This window comes from Anarhichas minor, unplaced genomic scaffold, assembly GCF_050575085.1.
Source record: "Anarhichas minor isolate MPS153535 unplaced genomic scaffold, ASM5057508v1 ptg000097l, whole genome shotgun sequence".
In the NCBI taxonomy this organism is placed as follows: Eukaryota; Metazoa; Chordata; class Actinopteri; order Perciformes; family Anarhichadidae; genus Anarhichas; species Anarhichas minor.
Genome location: NW_027466543.1, coordinates 220,001 through 245,000, shown reverse-complemented (window position 1 = coordinate 245,000; position 25,000 = coordinate 220,001). Strand labels below are relative to the sequence as shown.

At 48.2% G+C, this 25,000-nt stretch overlaps 13 non-coding genes and 2 pseudogenes across 13 annotated transcripts in view; all 15 read right to left on the bottom strand.

Moving 5' to 3' along the window:
• Window positions 1–7,568: 7,568 nt before the first annotated feature.
• On the bottom strand, window positions 7,569–7,732 carry LOC142939434 (U1 spliceosomal RNA). Its single transcript, XR_012950041.1, has one exon. It is a non-coding gene; the product is annotated as a U1 spliceosomal RNA (small nuclear RNA).
• A 283-nt stretch (window positions 7,733–8,015) lies between these two features.
• On the bottom strand, window positions 8,016–8,206 carry LOC142939439 (U2 spliceosomal RNA). Its single transcript, XR_012950047.1, has one exon. It is a non-coding gene; the product is annotated as a U2 spliceosomal RNA (small nuclear RNA).
• Window positions 8,207–8,377: 171 nt separating this feature from the next.
• LOC142939433 (U1 spliceosomal RNA) lies at window positions 8,378–8,541 on the bottom strand. The gene has a single exon (XR_012950040.1). It is a non-coding gene; the product is annotated as a U1 spliceosomal RNA (small nuclear RNA).
• Window positions 8,542–8,828: 287 nt separating this feature from the next.
• Window positions 8,829–9,019, bottom strand: LOC142939440 (U2 spliceosomal RNA). Its single transcript, XR_012950048.1, has one exon. It is a non-coding gene; the product is annotated as a U2 spliceosomal RNA (small nuclear RNA).
• A 1,900-nt stretch (window positions 9,020–10,919) lies between these two features.
• Window positions 10,920–11,036, bottom strand: LOC142939446 (U5 spliceosomal RNA). Its single transcript, XR_012950051.1, has one exon. It is a non-coding gene; the product is annotated as a U5 spliceosomal RNA (small nuclear RNA).
• A 204-nt stretch (window positions 11,037–11,240) lies between these two features.
• LOC142939431 (U1 spliceosomal RNA) lies at window positions 11,241–11,404 on the bottom strand. Its single transcript, XR_012950039.1, has one exon. It is a non-coding gene; the product is annotated as a U1 spliceosomal RNA (small nuclear RNA).
• Window positions 11,405–11,687: 283 nt separating this feature from the next.
• LOC142939436 (U2 spliceosomal RNA) lies at window positions 11,688–11,878 on the bottom strand. Its single transcript, XR_012950043.1, has one exon. It is a non-coding gene; the product is annotated as a U2 spliceosomal RNA (small nuclear RNA).
• A 171-nt stretch (window positions 11,879–12,049) lies between these two features.
• Window positions 12,050–12,213, bottom strand: LOC142939430 (U1 spliceosomal RNA). Its single transcript, XR_012950038.1, has one exon. It is a non-coding gene; the product is annotated as a U1 spliceosomal RNA (small nuclear RNA).
• Window positions 12,214–12,500: 287 nt separating this feature from the next.
• LOC142939442 (U2 spliceosomal RNA) lies at window positions 12,501–12,707 on the bottom strand (annotated as a pseudogene).
• A 5,207-nt stretch (window positions 12,708–17,914) lies between these two features.
• Window positions 17,915–18,031, bottom strand: LOC142939445 (U5 spliceosomal RNA). Its single transcript, XR_012950050.1, has one exon. It is a non-coding gene; the product is annotated as a U5 spliceosomal RNA (small nuclear RNA).
• Window positions 18,032–18,235: 204 nt separating this feature from the next.
• LOC142939429 (U1 spliceosomal RNA) lies at window positions 18,236–18,399 on the bottom strand. The gene has a single exon (XR_012950037.1). It is a non-coding gene; the product is annotated as a U1 spliceosomal RNA (small nuclear RNA).
• Window positions 18,400–18,682: 283 nt separating this feature from the next.
• Window positions 18,683–18,873, bottom strand: LOC142939435 (U2 spliceosomal RNA). The gene has a single exon (XR_012950042.1). It is a non-coding gene; the product is annotated as a U2 spliceosomal RNA (small nuclear RNA).
• A 171-nt stretch (window positions 18,874–19,044) lies between these two features.
• On the bottom strand, window positions 19,045–19,208 carry LOC142939428 (U1 spliceosomal RNA). Its single transcript, XR_012950036.1, has one exon. It is a non-coding gene; the product is annotated as a U1 spliceosomal RNA (small nuclear RNA).
• Window positions 19,209–19,495: 287 nt separating this feature from the next.
• Window positions 19,496–19,702, bottom strand: LOC142939441 (U2 spliceosomal RNA; annotated as a pseudogene).
• Window positions 19,703–24,909: 5,207 nt separating this feature from the next.
• The window catches only part of LOC142939444 (U5 spliceosomal RNA), a 117-nt gene continuing 26 nt past the window's right edge, over window positions 24,910–25,000 (bottom strand). The window contains exon 1 of the small nuclear RNA XR_012950049.1: window positions 24,910–25,000. This exon is cut by the window's right edge and continues 26 nt beyond it. This is a non-coding gene — a small nuclear RNA (U5 spliceosomal RNA).

The following is a 25,000-nucleotide window of genomic DNA, read 5'->3' as shown; positions in this document are numbered from 1 at the left end:
CTAAGAAATGTTGATGGAGATTTAGACTATGTAGATGATGTGTGTGATTTTTGGGAAGACGCAAAGGAAAAAATAAAAAAAATATGTATAAAACACAGCAAAACAAAGAACTGGGAAGAAAAAAAGGAAGAAAGGGATTTTAGTGAACTTCTGCAAAAAGAGGTAACAGAATGTGAAATAAATCCAAATCATAACTGTGAAAGATTTAAAATATATGAAGAAAAATTAAAAGAAATTGAAAGGAAAAGATGCATAGGGGCAATGGTTCGAAGCAGAGCAAAGCATACAATAGAAGGAGAGAGATGTACGGCGTTCTTTCTGGGCTTAGAAAAAATAAATCTAAAAAGAACATATATAGATCAAATTGAAAATACGGAAGGGGAAATGATTGAAGAACAAGAAGAAATAAAGATGGAAATACAAGACTTCTATCAAAAACTATTTTCAAAGGGAAGAAATGATGATGAAGAAGAAAACAATAATGTAATAAATAGCATAAGTGTAAAACTAGAAGAGAATAATAAAAATTGGTGTGACATGCCAATAGCCAGGGAAGAAATAGAGATGGCAATAGACGGACTAAATAACAATAAAAGTCCGGGGGCGGACGGCCTACCAGCAGAGTTTTATAAACAGTATAAAAAACATATGATACCGATCTTATCCAAACTCTTTCAAATAATGGGAAAAGAACAAAAAACACCGGCCTCTTTCGCTGAGGGAATAATAACAATCATTTTCAAAAACAAGGGGAGTAAGACAAAATTAAGTAACTACAGACCAATCAGTTTATTAAACACAGACTATAAAATATTGACAAAAACACTTGCAAACAGATTAAAACAGGTAATCAGCACATTAATAGGACCAACACAAACATATAGTATACCGGGTAGAGACATAGGAGACTCAATAAACACAGTCAGAGATACAGTTAGAACTATGGGAAAAGAAGGAGGGATAATGCTAGGAGTGGACCTGGAGAAGGCATTCGATAGAGTGAGTCATGATTTTCTTTGGGAAATATTGGGAAAGTTTGGATTTGGTGAAGTATTTATTAATTGGATAAAACTATTATATAAAGGGGCAGAAAGCAAAATCAAATTTAATGGAAGCCTGACAGGAAGTATAAGGGTCGAAAGATCAGTTAGGCAGGGATGCCCGCTGTCGGCTCTACTGTACAGTCTGATAGCGGAGCCAATAGCAAATATGATATTAGATGATAAAACAATAAATGGGATAGTAACACCAACAGGAAATGAAATAAAAATAGTTCAATATGTGGACAACATAAATATATTTGTTAAAACAAAGGAAAATATAGAAAAAATTATTGAGATATTAAATAAATATGAGAAAGCTTCGGGTGCAAAAGTAAATAAAAATAAATCGGAAATAATGTTTTTTAATAGGGATGAGGCACTAAATAATTCCTGGGGTTATAATATAATGAAACAGGAAAGAAAGATCTTAGGAATTTATATAGGAAAGGATGAAAACGAGGCCAGGGACAAGACATGGAGAGAGGTTTTAGGGAAAACAAAAATAACTTTAAATCTATGGTGTGCACGAGGACTCAACGTGAAAGGAAAGGTAATCATAACAAATGTCCTAATACTGTCCAAAATAAATCACATTTTGGGGTCTTGTGAGATGCCAGAGTGGGCTCTAAATTCGCTAAACAGCGTGATTTCCTCATTTCTTTGGAGAGGAAAGGGAAATGCGATAGCTCGCAAGACATTAATTGCTAACAAAAGGGAGGGAGGCTTAAGTCTAATTGATATAAGTGCAAAAAGAGACGCACTGAGGGTGAAATTGATAGGTAGATTTTTAGATCCGGAGAGGCAGCTGCCCTGGAAGGATTACCTGACGGGCCGCCTAGCAGAGTACGGCGAGAGAAGCATGTACAATTTGTGCGCTTTCTCTCCCAGAAATGTCAGGGAGGCCCTGACGGGGTTCTACAGGGAAGTGCTGGAGGCATGGGATAAGATTTTGCCCTACCTCAGACCTGACTGCAATAAAAAGGTGCATGTGATGAGATTACCTTTTCTCTCAACGCCGTTCGTCACGTCGGGGGGGAGGCCTCTGGTGAGCTGCCACCTTGGTGAAGCGGGGTTAACCACTATTGGGAAGGTGGTTAATAAAGAGGGGTTTTTCGACATAGAGAAAACGGTGCGAGGCTTAAAAAAAGCTGGGAGAAAATATAAAATCAAACAAATAAAAGAAATGGGAGAAAAAATAAATGAATGCATAACTCAAGAGTGGAGAGAGTTGTGGAGGGAAAATGTTTTGATGCAGGACGAGGCTGTAAATCTCTTTCTGTGCTTTGAGGGTAAAATAAACCCGGTCCCACAAATAAAAACAAAAATAATATATGACATCCTCATTAGAAAAATAATAACAAAACCAGCATCGGAAAAAGTATGGGAAGGAATATTCCCCAAACAACAAATAAAAAGAATATGGAGAAATGCAGATATCCCACTAATCCCACCGGCAATTTTCAACACGGATTTCAAAATAAGGCACAGAAGGATATTTACAAGCATCGTCCTGCATCAAATCCATAAAGAGAAATTTAAGAGGGAATGTGCAATATGTAGAAAAGAAAATGAGAACTTTGAGCACCTAGTGCTGCACTGTCCGGGTCTCCTTCCTTTTAGGGAATATGTGAGAAATCTACTATATAAACACTGTAGAATAAAGGCTGAACTGGACTTAGAATGGGACTGGACCTGGTTGTTTGGCGTGCCCAAAAGAATGAAGGAAGCAGACAGTGTTTTAATCAACACTATGCTGGCCTTTGCAAGACATATAAGCATACTGAGAAGAAACAAGATGCTTTTTGAGGAAAAAGACATGGACTTGGAAATAATATTTGGAGTGTGTGTGAAAGCACACTGCAAATTATTGTATGAACATAAAAAGGAGTTTTTCCTGGGGAATTTTACAAAGAAAAACACCATATGTCAGATTACAGAGGACTGCCTTATTTTTGGATTCTGATCTTTGCTTTGTGGGAATTGTGTGTATGGGTACTTTTTGAGTTATTATAAAGTGTTTGAGGATTGGTTAAAGAGGGTTATGTTTTTGTTTGGATGGGGGATTCTGTTATAACAGAGTTTTCTTTCGTAATTACGAGTAAATTGTGAAAATATTGATTTTTATTGTTGGGTGGTTTGTTTTGAGGTATCTTGTCTGTTTGTTTTTGCTTTTGTTGTGTTTCTGCCAAGTAGATCTTTATTTTATTTTTTTTATTTTATTTATGGGTTTCAATTTAATTTTTTATGATTTTTTGGTTTTCGCTAGTCTTAGTGTTTGGTATACTGAAAGCACTTAATGTGTGTTTTTGTTGTAAATATTATGGATATTGAAAAGAATATTTTGTGAAATTGTTATTTTTTGATAATAAAAAGATAAAAAAAAAATCTCTTCCTAGAGCCAGAGTGCATTGTGGGTCACACAGCTCCAGGTGTTCCTCAGACGAGGCATACTTGTTTTTCTGCTCCGGCTTTTCTCTCTACTTTACTCGTTTTCTTACATGCCCTGAGTGGTTTTTTTGTCAATTGTTTGATTTGTTCGTTCCATTACCCCCGACAGTGTTTCACTGTTCGGGGGGAAGTGTCTAATTCCGTCGTTTTGTCGTGGTTTTCCCTCTTTTTACAATTGTTTGTAGAAGAGCGTTTTTTTTCCCCTCCCCCCATGATGATTGCCTCACCTGTGTACCAAACCCTGCATGGAACAACGACGATGAACACGGACACCCCTGGTATGATTGACAAAGACGGTACGACCCTGCATGGCCTAATGACAACCCAAACGGATACCCCCTTACCGATGGCGAAAGATGGCGTGACACGGATTGGATTACCGACTACGAGTAAAGAGATGCCCACACGGGCGATAGAGAGAAGAGAGGCCCCGGCTGAAGCTGTGGTGAATAACCTGGTGGTTGCTGTGAGGAACGAGCAGGAAAATGCAGCAAGGAAAGCTGCGAAGGTGAGGAGTACGAGTGATTTAAAGAGACTGACAGTAAATGTGGAGCTGGAGGGAGGAGACAATATGACTGCTATGGGTCTGATCACACAGATCCAGAAACAGTGCGGGGCTCTAATGGCGTGCAGAGCTGTCTCACCAAGGAAGTATGAACTGACTATGGCTGATTTTGCGGCAAAAGACAAATTAATGGAGGGCTTCAGGGTGGGAGACATGCGGGTACATGCAAGCGAACTGATGAACAATGAGCTGGTGGTGTCTTTCCTGAACTTGCCTTTTTATATAACGGACGAAAGTATCCTGGCTAAATTGGCCAGCTGGGGGGTAACGGCAATTTCTGCCATACGGAGGAGAGTGTGGCCCGGCTCACGTGTGACGGACGGTACTAGATACCTGAGAGTGAGGTTTACAGAGCGCGTGCAGTCCCTGCCCTATTCCACAAAATTCGAGACTGCAGTGGGATCAGAGTATTTCAGGGTACTGCATGATGGGCAGGCTAAGATATGTAGGGGCTGCATGCAGCCGGGCCACATTCTAAGAGAATGCCCGGAGTTTCAGTGCCACAAGTGTGGCGAACAAGGGCACATTGCCAGAGAGTGTGCATCAAAGGGGAAGAAATGCAAACGATGTAACAAAATACCTGAACTCTGTATGTGTGTGGGGGAGCTGGTGACAGAGGAGGCAAAGGGGACGGAGGAGGAGGAGCTGATTGACCTGAACAGCTCTGCAGATTCCTCCGGCCCCGGGGGAGAAGACGAGGAGCAGGCCCAGATGGATGAGGAGGAGGCGGGGACCAGCTGCAACGTACAGCCGGTGCCGGAGATAGACCTGCTGACAGGGGGGGAGCTGACGGGCCCTAGTACCGGGCTGACACCTGGGCAGGTGGGCAGAGCAGCCGTGGAGCCAGGGACGGTGGCGAGGTCAGGGGCAGACTGAAGGAGTGGAGAGGACGGCGGCGACAACAGCGATGCCAAACCGGGAGAGTGTCGAGGCAGGCGTGACGGAGATGGGCGCAGAAGGAGCAGTGCTGGAGCCAGTGGCCGCAGCCGTGCAGACAATGATGCTGGAAGCGCTGACGACAACAACGACGCAGACGAAGCAGAGGGGCCGGCTGCAGTCCGCATCGCGGCCGAACAACCGGGTCCTGACGGCGATGGAGGAGAGCCAGAGACTGGGCACCACGGCAAAGGGCAAGCGAGTGTCGAGGGTGGCGGGCTCGGCGGCCATGACCTGAGAGAGGATGGCAGTAATAAGGGAGCACGGAGTTCCTCTGGAGACGGTCAGCACGAGCAGAAGAGGAGGGGGGATGCTCCCCCTCACCGCCTGCAGAGCCACCTTCGGGCTCGGATGACGAATATCAACCGGAAAAGACCACGCTGAGGAGGCCCAGTGCGGCTGCTAAAAACGCAAGTAGAAGGCCGAAGGGATTATATAGGGGCAAATATTGATGTGGGCTAAAATATTCCCTGTCTGCACTAGAGAGAGGGAGGATAGCGCCATGAGAGCAGTCACGCAAGTGCGTGACTGCTCTCATGGCGCTATCCTCCCTCTCTCTAGTCTCGCTTAATGTTAATGGGTGCAGGAGCCAGGACAAAATAGAGGCAGTGCTAGCAAAATGTAAGTCCTCAGACATTGTATGTTTGCAAGAAACTGGCTGGGACACGGAAGTGCTTAAGAGAGTTAAAAAACTGTGGAGATGGGAGATATACTCCCAGGTGAGAACTGGGAGAGCGCGCGGGGTGGCAGTATTAATGAGTGCGAGGCTAAAAGGATTTCACAAGGCTATTTACAACGCACCTGAGGAGAGGAGGGGGTTCTTTAAAACACTGAATAAGTGGGTGACAAATAAAACTGTGGTGCTGGGAGATTTCAACATCACGCTCACCAGCAGTGACAACTCACACGATAAATTCAGGTGCGACACGAGCAGAAATGCTCTGAAAGAACTAATGACTCTGAAGAACTTAGTAGATGTTTGGCGCGTTTTTAATCCCGGTGTAAGAGCCTATTCGCGGCGGCAGGTGGTCTTGGGGGTACTGAAACAGTCCCGAATAGACTTGATCCTGGCAGCTGCAGGGATGATTAAGGAGGTGGAAAATATAAAATACACCTTCAACGCATGGAGCGATCATGCGTTGCTGGAAGTGAACTTGGGGACTGTAAAGGGGAAGAAAGGCAGGGGAACTTGGTGCCTGAACAACAGCCTTTTAGAGGATAAAATATATCGGAATAAAATGACAAAAATTATAAAACAGTGTGCACAGGATATCCAGGTTGTGGAGGATAAACTGATATATTGGGAGGATATAAAAATAAAAATGAAAAAATGTACTATAAGATACAGTAGGGAAAAAAGAGGGGAGGAAAAACGTGAAGAGAACAGTACGAATGCACTGTTAAATATTGAAATTGGAGAAATGGAAAAGAATAAGACGCACGGTAGTGAAAACTATGAGGTTTTAAAAAATATGTTAGCAGGTTTTGAAACAAAGCGGTGCAAAGGTGCTGCAATTAGGAGCCGCGCACAATACTTACTGGAGGGTGAGAGGAGCACTGCATTCTTCCTGGGGCTGGAGAGAGTGGCTCAGGAAAACCAGCATATTGCGGAACTGAAAAGAGAGGATGGTAAGCTGGTGAGTGGGAGCAGTGAATTGTTAACTGTGGCGCATGGTTTTTATAGCACTTTGTACAAAAAACAGAACCCTGGGAAGGTGCAGATCGAAATTATGACCAGCCAAATTAAAAAACAGATTAGCGTTGCTGAGAAGCAAGCGTGTGAGCTCCCACTCACTGAGCAAGAGATCATAGTGGCAATAAAAAGCTTGAAAAACAACAAGAGCCCAGGTGCGGACGGACTCACAGCGGAGTTCTATGCGGGTTTTTCGGAGCTACTCTCTCCAATCTTATTACAAGTCTTTGAGGACATGGCCGGGAAGGATGCAGTCTCCGATCACTTTTCGGAGGGAGTAATCACCCTGATTTTTTAAAAAAAAGGGGCAAAGGAGAGTCTGGGGAACTATAGACAGATCAGCCTGTTGAACCTGGACTACAAAGTCCAAGCTAAAGTCCTGGCCAGCAGGCTGAAAGGGGTGTTAAATAAAATTGTGTCAACAACACAGGTGTATAGTATACCGGGTAGGGATATAAACGATAACATAATAGCAGTAAAAAACCTAGTAAATAAAATGAATAAAGAGGGTGGGATTTTGTTAGGGATTGATTTAGAAAAAGCATTTGACCGGGTGGAGCATAGTTTTTTGTGGGAGGTATTACATAGATTTGGGTTTGGGGATAATTTTATAAACTGGATTAAACTTATGTACAAACAGGCTAAGAGTAGGATAAAAATAAACGGGTACTTAACTGAATGGGTAAATTTGGAAAGATCAATTAGACAGGGGTGCCCCCTGTCGGCAATGTTATATAGCCTAGTGGCAGAGCCACTAGCACTCAGCATCACCACGGATGCTGAGATTGTGGGTGTTGAAACTGAGAGAAAGAATGAAGTAAAAATAATTCCTCCCCTCCAATCAAAAGTACAAATCACTTGATATTCTTTTCAACAAAACAATCAGGGGAGAGCGCGAACGCAGTCCCCCACTACCAGAAATTATGCAGTCGAGATTCCCACATTTGGGGAATTCGCAGTGGTCAGAACAACCGGAGTGCAATGGCTGGGCCTCGCCCTGGGTGAACCACCTTCTTGATCATGGTATCTCCCCTGCCAGGTAAGTATGAGTTGGAAGAGACAGAGACAGGGGCGGCATTCCCAGATGCAGTACTCCGGATGACGGTTCCCAGATGGCATAATCCCAGAGTGCAGCCCTTTAGCATTAAGCTCAGGCTGGGAGCACAGCGATGTTCCACGAGGGGCGTCAGAAAGGAATAAACAAGGCCTTTGTTTGACACAAGCCCCAGCCTTGAAGACAGACAGCGAATGAGATCCTCGTCGTTCATTAAAGTGTGAAGCTAATCAACAGATCCATTTGGATTGGTGTTTGGTTGTCCACAAGGCATTTGAGGAGTGCACCGTTCCCGGCAATGCTGCAATACCGGGTCAATGTGTGGAGTGAACGGAGCAAGCCCCTTTTTCATCTCCCGATGCTAAAAATCTGCTTAATACGTTATCCTCATATAGAGGACATATCAGATATTAAACTGATAAGAACAGATACTACACTTGATCTTAGCCAAAAGGCCGAGAAGCGATGAGCCCCAACTGTTTGCTTCCTGAGTCACCCTCCTGACACGTTTCACCCTGTTCCATATCTGAAGCCACACCCATTCCCACATCTTAAAGAGGGCAATATTCTCCATAGTACTATTTCCTCCCCTCCAATCAAAAGTACAAACCACTTGATATTCTTTTCAACAAAACAATCAGGGGAGAGCGCGAACGCAGTCCCCCACTACCAGAAATTATGCAGTCGAGATTCCCACATTTGGGGAATTCGCAGTGGTCAGAACAACCGGAGTGCAATGGCTGGGCCTCGCCCTGGGTGAACCACCTTCTTGATCATGGTATCTCCCCTGCCAGGTAAGTATGAGTTGGAAGAGACAGAGACAGGGGCGGCATTCCCAGACGCAGTACTCCGGATGACGGTTCCCAGATGGCATAATCCCAGAGTGCAGGGATTTAGCATTAAACTTAGGCTGGGAGCACAGCGATGTTCCACGAGGGGCGTCAGTAAGGAATAAACAAGGCCTTTGTTTGACACAATCCCCAGCCTTGAAGACAGACAGCGAATGAGATCCTCGTCGTTCATTAAAGTGTGAAGCTAATCAACAGACTGATCCATTTGGATTGGTGTTTGGTTGTCCACAAGGCATTTGAGGAGTGCACCGTTCCCGGCAATGCTGCAATACCGGGTCAATGCGTGGAGTGAACGGAGCAAGCCCCTTTTTCATCTCCCGATGCTAAAAATCTGCTTAATACGTTATCCTCATATAGAGGACATATCAGATATTAAACTGATAAGAACAGATTTTTTTTTTTTTTTTTTTTTTATTATCAAAATTCTGTACACAAATCATACAATTTCAAACATACAAACTTCACATGTTTTGCATCATGCAACTTAATTCTATTTCACAGTTACATGTCAGTAACCAGCATTTGTCAATACACACAAAAAAAAAAAAAAAAAAAAAAAAAAAAAAACACAAAATACACTTATGCAAAGTCTTCAGGATTTACCATCCCCACCCAAAAAAACCCATTGTGCATCTTAAATAAAGATTCCTATTGCTGGTTCCCACTACCCTAAAGGTATACATTCTCTTTATCCATCTCGTCAGCCCAGGAAAACGGCCCTGCGTTTGGCGACGTTGTTGGTCTGTTAAGCCCCTCATAAGCGTCCTCCCCTAAGGGGGACGACAGCATGAGGAGGCCTGGGGGAAGATCGAAGCTCAGGCCTAAACCTTCTGTTAGTATGGCAACTGCTTCTCCCAATGACTGCTCACCCATCTCCCCTCCCACCTCTTGACCCGTATCCCCATCCTTCTGCTCCTGGGCCCCTCCTTCCTCCACTTTATCAGCGGCTCTCTTATGCTGACCTGTTCCCCCTCCCCTCCCCCCCTCAATCCCACCCTTGTTGGTCTGTCCCCCCTTTGACTTTTTGCTCCGTACCCCCTCCCCACTCTCTCCAAGCTCTGTTGAGAGTCCTGTTCCAAATGCCTGCGACCCTTTCCGTGCCCCTTGCTTTGATTTGGAGGGATCGGAAGTGAGGACAGGAAAATCGTCCATAATGTCTGTGGATGCCTTGGCCATTCCGTCTGTTCTGGCGGTGCCCTCATCCCGGGACGCTGCCTCCCCTTTACTCCCCAACGCGTCGGCTCCGGAGCCCTCCTGTACCGTCCTCTCCCCGTCATTCTGTGTGGCTCCCCTACTCGGCTCGCCAGCCTCAGTCGGTTTGGCAGCCTCCGCAAAAGTTTTCTTGCGGCCAGGACAACCTCGGTACAGGTGGTCAGTTCCACCACATCCATGGCACATCCTTGGCTCTGTGCAGTCCTTGGCCGAATGCCCTTCTTGCCCACAGAAACGGCATCTTGTTTCCCCACAGCCTGCCTCTGAATGTCCTGACTGTCTGCACTTCCTGCAGAAAGCAGGTTGCCGTGGGTAAAATAGATACCCACGATCTCCACCAAGGCTGAAGAAGGCAGGTGGATGTTTCAGGCCTCCTGGACCTTCTGCGTCATGATACAGCAGTACCTGGAACTGGCGCCGCCCAGTCCAAAACCCCAGGGTGTCCTTTATATGCCTTGCAGCCGTCACCACCTCTCCATACTGCCCCAGGAATGCAGCTAGTGCTGAGTCATTAACAAAGGGGTTGTACATATGCACAGTTATTGTTCTGAAATTAGGTCTGTCCAGGTTCAGTACTCTGTAGCCGGCTAGCGGCCTTACCCCTGCCTCTGCTCGGCATATTTCAGCCACACTCCGGTAGATCTCCTCGGTCCTCAGTGTAACGTCGAACGCCTTCTCCTGCTGGTTCCACTGGATGCAGTGCACCTCCTCCACCTTCAGTTGTAGCTGCCCAATTATGACTTGCCTGCCAAAAAACTCTCTGGACTGCAGATTGTAGTCTTCCGTGGTTGCCTGGAATCGTAGCGTGTGTCTCAGCCCGACCCTTGGGATCGACTGCTCTTTTTGGCCCCTTGCGGCCATTGCTGTCTCGTTGTTAGCTCTCTCTGTGCTGTATTTTTCCGCAACACCACTTGATCTTAGCCAAAAGGCCGAGAAGCGATGAGCCCCAACTGTTTGCTTCCTGAGTCACCCTCCTGACACGTTTCACCCTTGTCATGGTGCAGTTCTTTCCAAGGGACATAGCAGTGGCTGCTGCTTTGGCACACATCCAAGCACTCCATGGTCAAGCACCGTGGTCTCGTTAAGGACAGCTTTCTTTCTTTTCACAACTGTACAAGGCTCAGCCAAATGGCAAAGCCTGCTAAAAATAGGTTGAACTCATTGGTATTCCTCTCCACGGAAGTCTTTAGTAAAAGGCGAAAGACTTGTGTGTTATGAAGAGAAACCAAAGTAAGTACAGCAACATTGTCAAGAACAGCCAAAGTCCCTAGTTGCCCAAGTCAAAACGCTCATGGTAAGCCTGAGTTCACGTGCCCTGTTCCAAATCTGAAGCCACACCCATTCCCACATCTTAAAGAGGGCAATATTCTCCATAGTACTATTTCCTCCCCTCCAATCAAAAGTACAAATCACTTGATATTCTTTTCAACAAAACAATCAGGGGAGAGCGCGAACGCAGTCCCCCACTACCAGAAATTATGCAGTCGAGATTCCCACATTTGGGGAATTCGCAGTGGTCAGAACAACCGGAGTGCAATGGCTGGGCCTCGCCCTGGGTGAACCACCTTCTTGATCATGGTATCTCCCCTGCCAGGTAAGTATGAGTTGGAAGAGACAGAGACAGGGGCGGCATTCCCAGACGCAGTACTCCGGATGACGGTTCCCAGATGGCATAATCCCAGAGTGCAGGGATTTAGCATTAAGCTCAGGCTGGGAGCACAGCGATGTTCCACGAGGGGCGTCAGTAAGGAATAAACAAGGCCTTTGTTTGACACAATCCCCAGCCTTGAAGACAGACAGCGAATGAGATCCTCGTCGTTCATTAAAGTGTGAAGCTAATCAACAGATCCATTTGGATTGGTGTTTGGTTGTCCACAAGGCATTTGAGGAGTGCACCGTTCCCGGCAATGCTGCAATACCGGGTCAATGCGTGGAGTGAACGGGGCAAGCCCCTTTTTCATCTCCCGATGCTAAAAATCTGCTTAATACGTTATCCTCATATAGAGGACATATCAGATATTAAACTGATAAGAACAGATACTACACTTGATCTTAGCCAAAAGGCCGAGAAGCGATGAGCCCCAACTGTTTGCTTCCTGAGTCACCCTCCTGACACGTTTCACCCTGTTCCATATCTGAAGCCACACCCATTCCCACATCTTAAAGAGGGCAATATTCTCCATAGTACTATTTCCTCCCCTCCAATCAAAAGTACAAACCACTTGATATTCTTTTCAACAAAACAATCAGGGGAGAGCGCGAACGCAGTCCCCCACTACCAGAAATTATGCAGTCGAGATTCCCACATTTGGGGAATTCGCAGTGGTCAGAACAACCGGAGTGCAATGGCTGGGCCTCGCCCTGGGTGAACCACCTTCTTGATCATGGTATCTCCCCTGCCAGGTAAGTATGAGTTGGAAGAGACAGAGACAGGGGCGGCATTCCCAGACGCAGTACTCCGGATGACGGTTCCCAGATGGCATAATCCCAGAGTGCAGGGATTTAGCATTAAACTTAGGCTGGGAGCACAGCGATGTTCCACGAGGGGCGTCAGTAAGGAATAAACAAGGCCTTTGTTTGACACAATCCCCAGCCTTGAAGACAGACAGCGAATGAGATCCTCGTCGTTCATTAAAGTGTGAAGCTAATCAACAGACTGATCCATTTGGATTGGTGTTTGGTTGTCCACAAGGCATTTGAGGAGTGCACCGTTCCCGGCAATGCTGCAATACCGGGTCAATGCGTGGAGTGAACGGAGCAAGCCCCTTTTTCATCTCCCGATGCTAAAAATCTGCTTAATACGTTATCCTCATATAGAGGACATATCAGATATTAAACTGATAAGAACAGATTTTTTTTTTTTTTTTTTTTTTTTTTTTTTTTTTTTTTATTATCAAAATTCTGTACTCAAATCATACAATTTCAAACATACAAACTTCACATGTTTTGCATCATGCAACTTAATTATATTTCACAGTTACATGTCAGTAACCAGCATTTGTCAATACACAAAAAAACACAAAATACACTTATGCAATGTCTTCAGGATTCACCATCCCCACCCAAAACCTCCTTTCCACCTTTCCAAGGCAGCATGCTTCCCCCACTTCCTGATGTCCCGTTCAATCCTCCCCTTTATATCTAATTCCACTCTCTTTAACACCCCCTCCAAGCGACTTTCCCTGTTTTTTCCCACCAGGTCTTGCCTAGCCACCCACAAACTCCTCTTAACCAGGCTTATAATTAGCCACGTAAGGAAATGTTTACTCCCCAAACCTCCCCCTTCTACCACCCTAGTCCATGTCAATTTAAACCCAGGGTCTAACCTCCCCAGCCATGTCGCTGCTCTACTCCACACAATACTAGCAAAGGGACAGTCCCACATGACATGCCTGACAGTTTCTTCCCCCATACAGCCTTCCCTCGGGCACACAGGGGATCTTGCTAAACTATGCCGGTACATTACATCTCGCACTGGCAGACATTTGTGAAGGCATAGCCAATTGAGATCTTTGAGACCATTGTCCAGCCCCCGTGGCTGTATCCCCTTCCAAATACTCTTCGGGATCCCAACCACTGCCGGTGCGATCACTCTCTGTCTGACAACTTTATAAAGGAATTTGTGGTTCAGTCTGACACTGGTTTCTGAGGCCTCGGGATGGGCCCGCAGCCACCTGGCTGCGTACTGGTAATGCCATGGCTGTTGCTCCACCCGGGGCCCTAAATTGTTCCAGACCAACACGCGCCTGGCCTGATAGGAAAAATAGAGCCGCAGGAAGTGTCCTGATGGGTGTACGACTGGAGTTGACATCTCCCTCCACAAAAAAGAAACAAATATGCAGTCTAGCTTCAACGGGAGGTGTGGGACATCTCTTCCCCCTGCTTCAATCCCTGCCAGCATGCGGGCCCTCGCCACATACTCATATCTCCCTCCCCACAAGAAAGTGAACACGAGGCGCATAATAGGTCTCCTCATACTGACTGGCATTGGGTATATGTATGCCAAGTACACAAGAGATGGCATAATATCTACCTTCAGAACCAGTACTTTCCCTATCAAAGTCAGGCCCCTGCTCTTCCAGAGAGCAAACTTCTTCTGGACTGCCATAAAGCGCCTAGTCCAGTTGGCCGTGGCACTATGGGCTGTCTCAAAGCTGACCCCTAGTACCTTCAGCGGTCCCGTGCAGAGCGTCAGCCCCCCTGGTACCGCCGTCCTTTCTTTCCAGCGCCCAAAGAACTTCACAGAAGACTTGGCACAATTAAGTTTAGCACTAGCCACCTTACCAAAGCTCTGGAAAATTTCCAAGGCTCGAAGAAGGCATGTGTCGGTGTCCAGCAGCAGTGTGGTGTCATCTGCGTACTGAGACAGTTTAACTCGTAAGCCCCCACTGCCAGGTAGCAGGAAACCTCTCACACCCGGATCAGCCCGAATGGCTGCCGCCAGGGGCTCCATGTAAAGGATGTAAAGCAGTGGTGAAAGCGGACACCCCTGTCTTACCCCTGAGTGCAAACTAAAAATGTCTCCTAGGTGGCCGTTAACTGAAACCATGCTCCCTACACCTGTGTACAATATGCGTAACCATCCCATAAAAGCCTGACTGAAGCCTAACCTCTGCAAAACTCTAAACATAAAACCCCAATGAACCCTGTCAAAAGCTTTTGCCTGGTCGAGACCAACCACCATCAGTGGCAGGTGCCGGTCTTCCGCCCACGCGACAGCGTCCCGAATGAGCTGTAGATTCCATCTCACTGAGCGCCCCGCTACCCCACATGTTTGGTCCACATGGACCACATGAGGAAGTGCTATGCCTAGACGATCCGCTAGGACCTTTGCCAGGAGTTTGTAGTCAACACACAGCATGGTCAGTGGTCGCCAGTTCCCTAGGTCGGCACGATCCCCCTTCTTATAAAGAAGTGAGATAACTCCGGTGGCCGCAGAACCTCCCATTGTACCTGTGCGGAGTATTGCGGACAACACCTCCAACACTACCGGCCCAAGTACATCCCAGAACTTGAGATAAAACTCTGCTGGGAGCCCATCGATGCCAGGCACCTTCCGCCTCTTCATTCTCTGGAGGGCCCACTCAATCTCTATTAGGGTGAGCGGGGCCTCCAAAGCCTGTACTATATCCTTCGGCACCCGCTGGGTCAGAAAATCCAGGAATACCTCTCCTCCTCCTACCTCTATGTCTTTCTCCCTAAACCTTGTGCGATAGTAGTCCGTGGCAGCCTGCACCATCTCTACCCCTTCTGACACCACCCTGCCCTGCTTGTCCATTAACCCGGTCACTACCTGTTTTGCCCTATCAGCCCGTACTGAGCTGAAGAAAGCAGCGGAACACGTCTCGAACTCCTCACGGAATGTTTCACGTGATCGCAACAGGTATGCCCTGGCCTTACCCTCATATACGTCCCTAAGCTGTGCTTTAAGGGAGTCACAAGCCTGCTGATTTATAATGCCGCCCCAGTTTCCCCCGGCGTACTCACGTTCGAGAAGGTGCTGAAGGCGAAACACCTCCCTCCTCGCCATACTCGCCTTCCTTTTACAATACTTTAAACAAAAAAATTGTATCCGCTTTTTAGCAACCTCCCACCACTCAATTACTCCGGAACACAATGACCTTAGTCCTTCCAGGCCTTTGAAAAATGAACGGAAATGTTGGTTGAAAACCTCCTCCTCCAGGATGCTGACGTTAAGGTGCCAGTACCCAGTTCCAAACACTGGCACATCTGAGTGCACTTCCAATAGCAGCCCGTCATGATCTGAGAAGAACACAGGGAGCAGTCTGCCTGCCAATAGCCTGAAAGACTTGGAAAGAAAAACATAATCCAAACATTTAACGATGCCCCTAGAGTTGCGCCATGTGGGACCTGTTACCTGTGGCCTGACCTCCCTCGCCCCATCTACCAGGCCATGTTTAGCCATGAGGTTGGAAATAAACCCATCGCTGGTATCTCCCCCCTTGCCCAACTCAACATTAAAATCACCCCCTATCACTACCTGCCTACTGGTGGCCAGGTGCGGCTCCAATTGACCAGCCATCTCTTGCCTTTCTGTTGGAGTTTGTGCTCCATAGACCACAATAACCCTAAGCTTGACTGTCCCCCATGTGATGTCTGCGCCCATTATCCTCCCCTGGACAATAACAAAGGAAGACTCCACCTTGATCTCTTGAAACCCAAATAAAATCCCAACCCCAGTAGAGTGGACCCCCCCTACGCTCCAAACTGAGTCCCCTTTTGTCCACTCCCTCGAAAAAATCCCCACGTCCCCCCCATCCCGTAAATGTACCTCCTGCAAAAAACAAAAGGCAACCTGGTGCGACTCCACAAAATTAAAAACAACCCTTCTTTTAACTGGGTCCCTCATTCCCCTTGCGTTTATAGTGAGAACCTTAAAAAAACCCATTGTGCATCTTAAATAAAGATTCCTATTGCTGGTTCCCACTACCCTAAAGGTATACATTCTCTTTATCCATCTCGTCAGCCCAGGAAAACGGCCCTGCGTTTGGCGACGTTGTTGGTCTGTTAAGCCCCTCATAAGCGTCCTCCCCTAAGGGGGACGACAGCATGAGGAGGCCTGGGGGAAGATCGAAGCTCAGGCCTAAACCTTCTGTTAGTATGGCAACTGCTTCTCCCAATGACTGCTCACCCATCTCCCCTCCCACCTCTTGACCCGTATCCCCATCCTTCTGCTCCTGGGCCCCTCCTTCCTCCACTTTATCAGCGGCTCTCTTATGCTGACCTGTTCCCCCTCCCCTCCCCCCCTCAATCCCACCCTTGTTGGTCTGTCCCCCCTTTGACTTTTTGCTCCGTACCCCCTCCCCACTCTCTCCAAGCTCTGTTGAGAGTCCTGTTCCAAATGCCTGCGACCCTTTCCGTGCCCCTTGCTTTGATTTGGAGGGATCGGAAGTGAGGACAGGAAAATCGTCCATAATGTCTGTGGATGCCTTGGCCATTCCGTCTGTTCTGGCGGTGCCCTCATCCCGGGACGCTGCCTCCCCTTTACTCCCCAACGCGTCGGCTCCGGAGCCCTCCTGTACCGTCCTCTCCCCGTCATTCTGTGTGGCTCCCCTACTCGGCTCGCCAGCCTCAGTCGGTTTGGCAGCCTCCGCAAAAGTTTTCTTGCGGCCAGGACAACCTCGGTACAGGTGGTCAGTTCCACCACATCCATGGCACATCCTTGGCTCTGTGCAGTCCTTGGCCGAATGCCCTTCTTGCCCACAGAAACGGCATCTTGTTTCCCCACAGCCTGCCTCTGAATGTCCTGACTGTCTGCACTTCCTGCAGAAAGCAGGTTGCCGTGGGTAAAATAGATACCCACGATCTCCACCAAGGCTGAAGAAGGCAGGTGGATGTTTCAGGCCTCCTGGACCTTCTGCGTCATGATACAGCAGTACCTGGAACTGGCGCCGCCCAGTCCAAAACCCCAGGGTGTCCTTTATATGCCTTGCAGCCGTCACCACCTCTCCATACTGCCCCAGGAATGCAGCTAGTGCTGAGTCATTAACAAAGGGGTTGTACATATGCACAGTTATTGTTCTGAAATTAGGTCTGTCCAGGTTCAGTACTCTGTAGCCGGCTAGCGGCCTTACCCCTGCCTCTGCTCGGCATATTTCAGCCACACTCCGGTAGATCTCCTCGGTCCTCAGTGTAACGTCGAACGCCTTCTCCTGCTGGTTCCACTGGATGCAGTGCACCTCCTCCACCTTCAGTTGTAGCTGCCCAATTATGACTTGCCTGCCAAAAAACTCTCTGGACTGCAGATTGTAGTCTTCCGTGGTTGCCTGGAATCGTAGCGTGTGTCTCAGCCCGACCCTTGGGATCGACTGCTCTTTTTGGCCCCTTGCGGCCATTGCTGTCTCGTTGTTAGCTCTCTCTGTGCTGTATTTTTCCGCAACACCACTTGATCTTAGCCAAAAGGCCGAGAAGCGATGAGCCCCAACTGTTTGCTTCCTGAGTCACCCTCCTGACACGTTTCACCCTTGTCATGGTGCAGTTCTTTCCAAGGGACATAGCAGTGGCTGCTGCTTTGGCACACATCCAAGCACTCCATGGTCAAGCACCGTGGTCTCGTTAAGGACAGCTTTCTTTCTTTTCACAACTGTACAAGGCTCAGCCAAATGGCAAAGCCTGCTAAAAATAGGTTGAACTCATTGGTATTCCTCTCCACGGAAGTCTTTAGTAAAAGGCGAAAGACTTGTGTGTTATGAAGAGAAACCAAAGTAAGTACAGCAACATTGTCAAGAACAGCCAAAGTCCCTAGTTGCCCAAGTCAAAACGCTCATGGTAAGCCTGAGTTCACGTGCCCTGTTCCAAATCTGAAGCCACACCCATTCCCACATCTTAAAGAGGGCAATATTCTCCATAGTACTATTTCCTCCCCTCCAATCAAAAGTACAAATCACTTGATATTCTTTTCAACAAAACAATCAGGGGAGAGCGCGAACGCAGTCCCCCACTACCAGAAATTATGCAGTCGAGATTCCCACATTTGGGGAATTCGCAGTGGTCAGAACAACCGGAGTGCAATGGCTGGGCCTCGCCCTGGGTGAACCACCTTCTTGATCATGGTATCTCCCCTGCCAGGTAAGTATGAGTTGGAAGAGACAGAGACAGGGGCGGCATTCCCAGACGCAGTACTCCGGATGACGGTTCCCAGATGGCATAATCCCAGAGTGCAGGGATTTAGCATTAAGCTCAGGCTGGGAGCACAGCGATGTTCCACGAGGGGCGTCAGTAAGGAATAAACAAGGCCTTTGTTTGACACAATCCCCAGCCTTGAAGACAGACAGCGAATGAGATCCTCGTCGTTCATTAAAGTGTGAAGCTAATCAACAGATCCATTTGGATTGGTGTTTGGTTGTCCACAAGGCATTTGAGGAGTGCACCGTTCCCGGCAATGCTGCAATACCGGGTCAATGCGTGGAGTGAACGGGGCAAGCCCCTTTTTCATCTCCCGATGCTAAAAATCTGCTTAATACGTTATCCTCATATAGAGGACATATCAGATATTAAACTGATAAGAACAGATACTACACTTGATCTTAGCCAAAAGGCCGAGAAGCGATGAGCCCCAACTGTTTGCTTCCTGAGTCACCCTCCTGACACGTTTCACCCTGTTCCATATCTGAAGCCACACCCATTCCCACATCTTAAAGAGGGCAATATTCTCCATAGTACTATTTCCTCCCCTCCAATCAAAAGTACAAACCACTTGATATTCTTTTCAACAAAACAATCAGGGGAGAGCGCGAACGCAGTCCCCCACTACCAGAAATTATGCAGTCGAGATTCCCACATTTGGGGAATTCGCAGTGGTCAGAACAACCGGAGTGCAATGGCTGGGCCTCGCCCTGGGTGAACCACCTTCTTGATCATGGTATCTCCCCTGCCAGGTAAGTATGAGTTGGAAGAGACAGAGACAGGGGCGGCATTCCCAGACGCAGTACTCCGGATGACGGTTCCCAGATGGCATAATCCCAGAGTGCAGGGATTTAGCATTAAACTTAGGCTGGGAGCACAGCGATGTTCCACGAGGGGCGTCAGTAAGGAATAAACAAGGCCTTTGTTTGACACAATCCCCAGCCTTGAAGACAGACAGCGAATGAGATCCTCGTCGTTCATTAAAGTGTGAAGCTAATCAACAGACTGATCCATTTGGATTGGTGTTTGGTTGTCCACAAGGCATTTGAGGAGTGCACCGTTCCCGGCAATGCTGCAATACCGGGTCAATGCGTGGAGTGAACGGAGCAAGCCCCTTTTTCATCTCCCGATGCTAAAAATCTGCTTAATACGTTATCCTCATATAGAGGACATATCAGATATTAAACTGATAAGAACAGATTTTTTTTTTTTTTTTTTTTTTTTTTTTTTTTTTTTTTATTATCAAAATTCTGTACTCAAATCATACAATTTCAAACATACAAACTTCACATGTTTTGCATCATGCAACTTAATTATATTTCACAGTTACATGTCAGTAACCAGCATTTGTCAATACACAAAAAAACACAAAATACACTTATGCAATGTCTTCAGGATTCACCATCCCCACCCAAAACCTCCTTTCCACCTTTCCAAGGCAGCATGCTTCCCCCACTTCCTGATGTCCCGTTCAATCCTCCCCTTTATATCTAATTCCACTCTCTTTAACACCCCCTCCAAGCGACTTTCCCTGTTTTTTCCCACCAGGTCTTGCCTAGCCACCCACAAACTCCTCTTAACCAGGCTTATAATTAGCCACGTAAGGAAATGTTTACTCCCCAAACCTCCCCCTTCTACCACCCTAGTCCATGTCAATTTAAACCCAGGGTCTAACCTCCCCAGCCATGTCGCTGCTCTACTCCACACAATACTAGCAAAGGGACAGTCCCACATGACATGCCTGACAGTTTCTTCCCCCATACAGCCTTCCCTCGGGCACACAGGGGATCTTGCTAAACTATGCCGGTACATTACATCTCGCACTGGCAGACATTTGTGAAGGCATAGCCAATTGAGATCTTTGAGACCATTGTCCAGCCCCCGTGGCTGTATCCCCTTCCAAATACTCTTCGGGATCCCAACCACTGCCGGTGCGATCACTCTCTGTCTGACAACTTTATAAAGGAATTTGTGGTTCAGTCTGACACTGGTTTCTGAGGCCTCGGGATGGGCCCGCAGCCACCTGGCTGCGTACTGGTAATGCCATGGCTGTTGCTCCACCCGGGGCCCTAAATTGTTCCAGACCAACACGCGCCTGGCCTGATAGGAAAAATAGAGCCGCAGGAAGTGTCCTGATGGGTGTACGACTGGAGTTGACATCTCCCTCCACAAAAAAGAAACAAATATGCAGTCTAGCTTCAACGGGAGGTGTGGGACATCTCTTCCCCCTGCTTCAATCCCTGCCAGCATGCGGGCCCTCGCCACATACTCATATCTCCCTCCCCACAAGAAAGTGAACACGAGGCGCATAATAGGTCTCCTCATACTGACTGGCATTGGGTATATGTATGCCAAGTACACAAGAGATGGCATAATATCTACCTTCAGAACCAGTACTTTCCCTATCAAAGTCAGGCCCCTGCTCTTCCAGAGAGCAAACTTCTTCTGGACTGCCATAAAGCGCCTAGTCCAGTTGGCCGTGGCACTATGGGCTGTCTCAAAGCTGACCCCTAGTACCTTCAGCGGTCCCGTGCAGAGCGTCAGCCCCCCTGGTACCGCCGTCCTTTCTTTCCAGCGCCCAAAGAACTTCACAGAAGACTTGGCACAATTAAGTTTAGCACTAGCCACCTTACCAAAGCTCTGGAAAATTTCCAAGGCTCGAAGAAGGCATGTGTCGGTGTCCAGCAGCAGTGTGGTGTCATCTGCGTACTGAGACAGTTTAACTCGTAAGCCCCCACTGCCAGGTAGCAGGAAACCTCTCACACCCGGATCAGCCCGAATGGCTGCCGCCAGGGGCTCCATGTAAAGGATGTAAAGCAGTGGTGAAAGCGGACACCCCTGTCTTACCCCTGAGTGCAAACTAAAAATGTCTCCTAGGTGGCCGTTAACTGAAACCATGCTCCCTACACCTGTGTACAATATGCGTAACCATCCCATAAAAGCCTGACTGAAGCCTAACCTCTGCAAAACTCTAAACATAAAACCCCAATGAACCCTGTCAAAAGCTTTTGCCTGGTCGAGACCAACCACCATCAGTGGCAGGTGCCGGTCTTCCGCCCACGCGACAGCGTCCCGAATGAGCTGTAGATTCCATCTCACTGAGCGCCCCGCTACCCCACATGTTTGGTCCACATGGACCACATGAGGAAGTGCTATGCCTAGACGATCCGCTAGGACCTTTGCCAGGAGTTTGTAGTCAACACACAGCATGGTCAGTGGTCGCCAGTTCCCTAGGTCGGCACGATCCCCCTTCTTATAAAGAAGTGAGATAACTCCGGTGGCCGCAGAACCTCCCATTGTACCTGTGCGGAGTATTGCGGACAACACCTCCAACACTACCGGCCCAAGTACATCCCAGAACTTGAGATAAAACTCTGCTGGGAGCCCATCGATGCCAGGCACCTTCCGCCTCTTCATTCTCTGGAGGGCCCACTCAATCTCTATTAGGGTGAGCGGGGCCTCCAAAGCCTGTACTATATCCTTCGGCACCCGCTGGGTCAGAAAATCCAGGAATACCTCTCCTCCTCCTACCTCTATGTCTTTCTCCCTAAACCTTGTGCGATAGTAGTCCGTGGCAGCCTGCACCATCTCTACCCCTTCTGACACCACCCTGCCCTGCTTGTCCATTAACCCGGTCACTACCTGTTTTGCCCTATCAGCCCGTACTGAGCTGAAGAAAGCAGCGGAACACGTCTCGAACTCCTCACGGAATGTTTCACGTGATCGCAACAGGTATGCCCTGGCCTTACCCTCATATACGTCCCTAAGCTGTGCTTTAAGGGAGTCACAAGCCTGCTGATTTATAATGCCGCCCCAGTTTCCCCCGGCGTACTCACGTTCGAGAAGGTGCTGAAGGCGAAACACCTCCCTCCTCGCCATACTCGCCTTCCTTTTACAATACTTTAAACAAAAAAATTGTATCCGCTTTTTAGCAACCTCCCACCACTCAATTACTCCGGAACACAATGACCTTAGTCCTTCCAGGCCTTTGAAAAATGAACGGAAATGTTGGTTGAAAACCTCCTCCTCCAGGATGCTGACGTTAAGGTGCCAGTACCCAGTTCCAAACACTGGCACATCTGAGTGCACTTCCAATAGCAGCCCGTCATGATCTGAGAAGAACACAGGGAGCAGTCTGCCTGCCAATAGCCTGAAAGACTTGGAAAGAAAAACATAATCCAAACATTTAACGATGCCCCTAGAGTTGCGCCATGTGGGACCTGTTACCTGTGGCCTGACCTCCCTCGCCCCATCTACCAGGCCATGTTTAGCCATGAGGTTGGAAATAAACCCATCGCTGGTATCTCCCCCCTTGCCCAACTCAACATTAAAATCACCCCCTATCACTACCTGCCTACTGGTGGCCAGGTGCGGCTCCAATTGACCAGCCATCTCTTGCCTTTCTGTTGGAGTTTGTGCTCCATAGACCACAATAACCCTAAGCTTGACTGTCCCCCATGTGATGTCTGCGCCCATTATCCTCCCCTGGACAATAACAAAGGAAGACTCCACCTTGATCTCTTGAAACCCAAATAAAATCCCAACCCCAGTAGAGTGGACCCCCCCTACGCTCCAAACTGAGTCCCCTTTTGTCCACTCCCTCGAAAAAATCCCCACGTCCCCCCCATCCCGTAAATGTACCTCCTGCAAAAAACAAAAGGCAACCTGGTGCGACTCCACAAAATTAAAAACAACCCTTCTTTTAACTGGGTCCCTCATTCCCCTTGCGTTTATAGTGAGAACCTTAAAAAAACCCATTGTGCATCTTAAATAAAGATTCCTATTGCTGGTTCCCACTACCCTAAAGGTATACATTCTCTTTATCCATCTCGTCAGCCCAGGAAAACGGCCCTGCGTTTGGCGACGTTGTTGGTCTGTTAAGCCCCTCATAAGCGTCCTCCCCTAAGGGGGACGACAGCATGAGGAGGCCTGGGGGAAGATCGAAGCTCAGGCCTAAACCTTCTGTTAGTATGGCAACTGCTTCTCCCAATGACTGCTCACCCATCTCCCCTCCCACCTCTTGACCCGTATCCCCATCCTTCTGCTCCTGGGCCCCTCCTTCCTCCACTTTATCAGCGGCTCTCTTATGCTGACCTGTTCCCCCTCCCCTCCCCCCCTCAATCCCACCCTTGTTGGTCTGTCCCCCCTTTGACTTTTTGCTCCGTACCCCCTCCCCACTCTCTCCAAGCTCTGTTGAGAGTCCTGTTCCAAATGCCTGCGACCCTTTCCGTGCCCCTTGCTTTGATTTGGAGGGATCGGAAGTGAGGACAGGAAAATCGTCCATAATGTCTGTGGATGCCTTGGCCATTCCGTCTGTTCTGGCGGTGCCCTCATCCCGGGACGCTGCCTCCCCTTTACTCCCCAACGCGTCGGCTCCGGAGCCCTCCTGTACCGTCCTCTCCCCGTCATTCTGTGTGGCTCCCCTACTCGGCTCGCCAGCCTCAGTCGGTTTGGCAGCCTCCGCAAAAGTTTTCTTGCGGCCAGGACAACCTCGGTACAGGTGGTCAGTTCCACCACATCCATGGCACATCCTTGGCTCTGTGCAGTCCTTGGCCGAATGCCCTTCTTGCCCACAGAAACGGCATCTTGTTTCCCCACAGCCTGCCTCTGAATGTCCTGACTGTCTGCACTTCCTGCAGAAAGCAGGTTGCCGTGGGTAAAATAGATACCCACGATCTCCACCAAGGCTGAAGAAGGCAGGTGGATGTTTCAGGCCTCCTGGACCTTCTGCGTCATGATACAGCAGTACCTGGAACTGGCGCCGCCCAGTCCAAAACCCCAGGGTGTCCTTTATATGCCTTGCAGCCGTCACCACCTCTCCATACTGCCCCAGGAATGCAGCTAGTGCTGAGTCATTAACAAAGGGGTTGTACATATGCACAGTTATTGTTCTGAAATTAGGTCTGTCCAGGTTCAGTACTCTGTAGCCGGCTAGCGGCCTTACCCCTGCCTCTGCTCGGCATATTTCAGCCACACTCCGGTAGATCTCCTCGGTCCTCAGTGTAACGTCGAACGCCTTCTCCTGCTGGTTCCACTGGATGCAGTGCACCTCCTCCACCTTCAGTTGTAGCTGCCCAATTATGACTTGCCTGCCAAAAAACTCTCTGGACTGCAGATTGTAGTCTTCCGTGGTTGCCTGGAATCGTAGCGTGTGTCTCAGCCCGACCCTTGGGATCGACTGCTCTTTTTGGCCCCTTGCGGCCATTGCTGTCTCGTTGTTAGCTCTCTCTGTGCTGTATTTTTCCGCAACACCACTTGATCTTAGCCAAAAGGCCGAGAAGCGATGAGCCCCAACTGTTTGCTTCCTGAGTCACCCTCCTGACACGTTTCACCCTTGTCATGGTGCAGTTCTTTCCAAGGGACATAGCAGTGGCTGCTGCTTTGGCACACATCCAAGCACTCCATGGTCAAGCACCGTGGTCTCGTTAAGGACAGCTTTCTTTCTTTTCACAACTGTACAAGGCTCAGCCAAATGGCAAAGCCTGCTAAAAATAGGTTGAACTCATTGGTATTCCTCTCCACGGAAGTCTTTAGTAAAAGGCGAAAGACTTG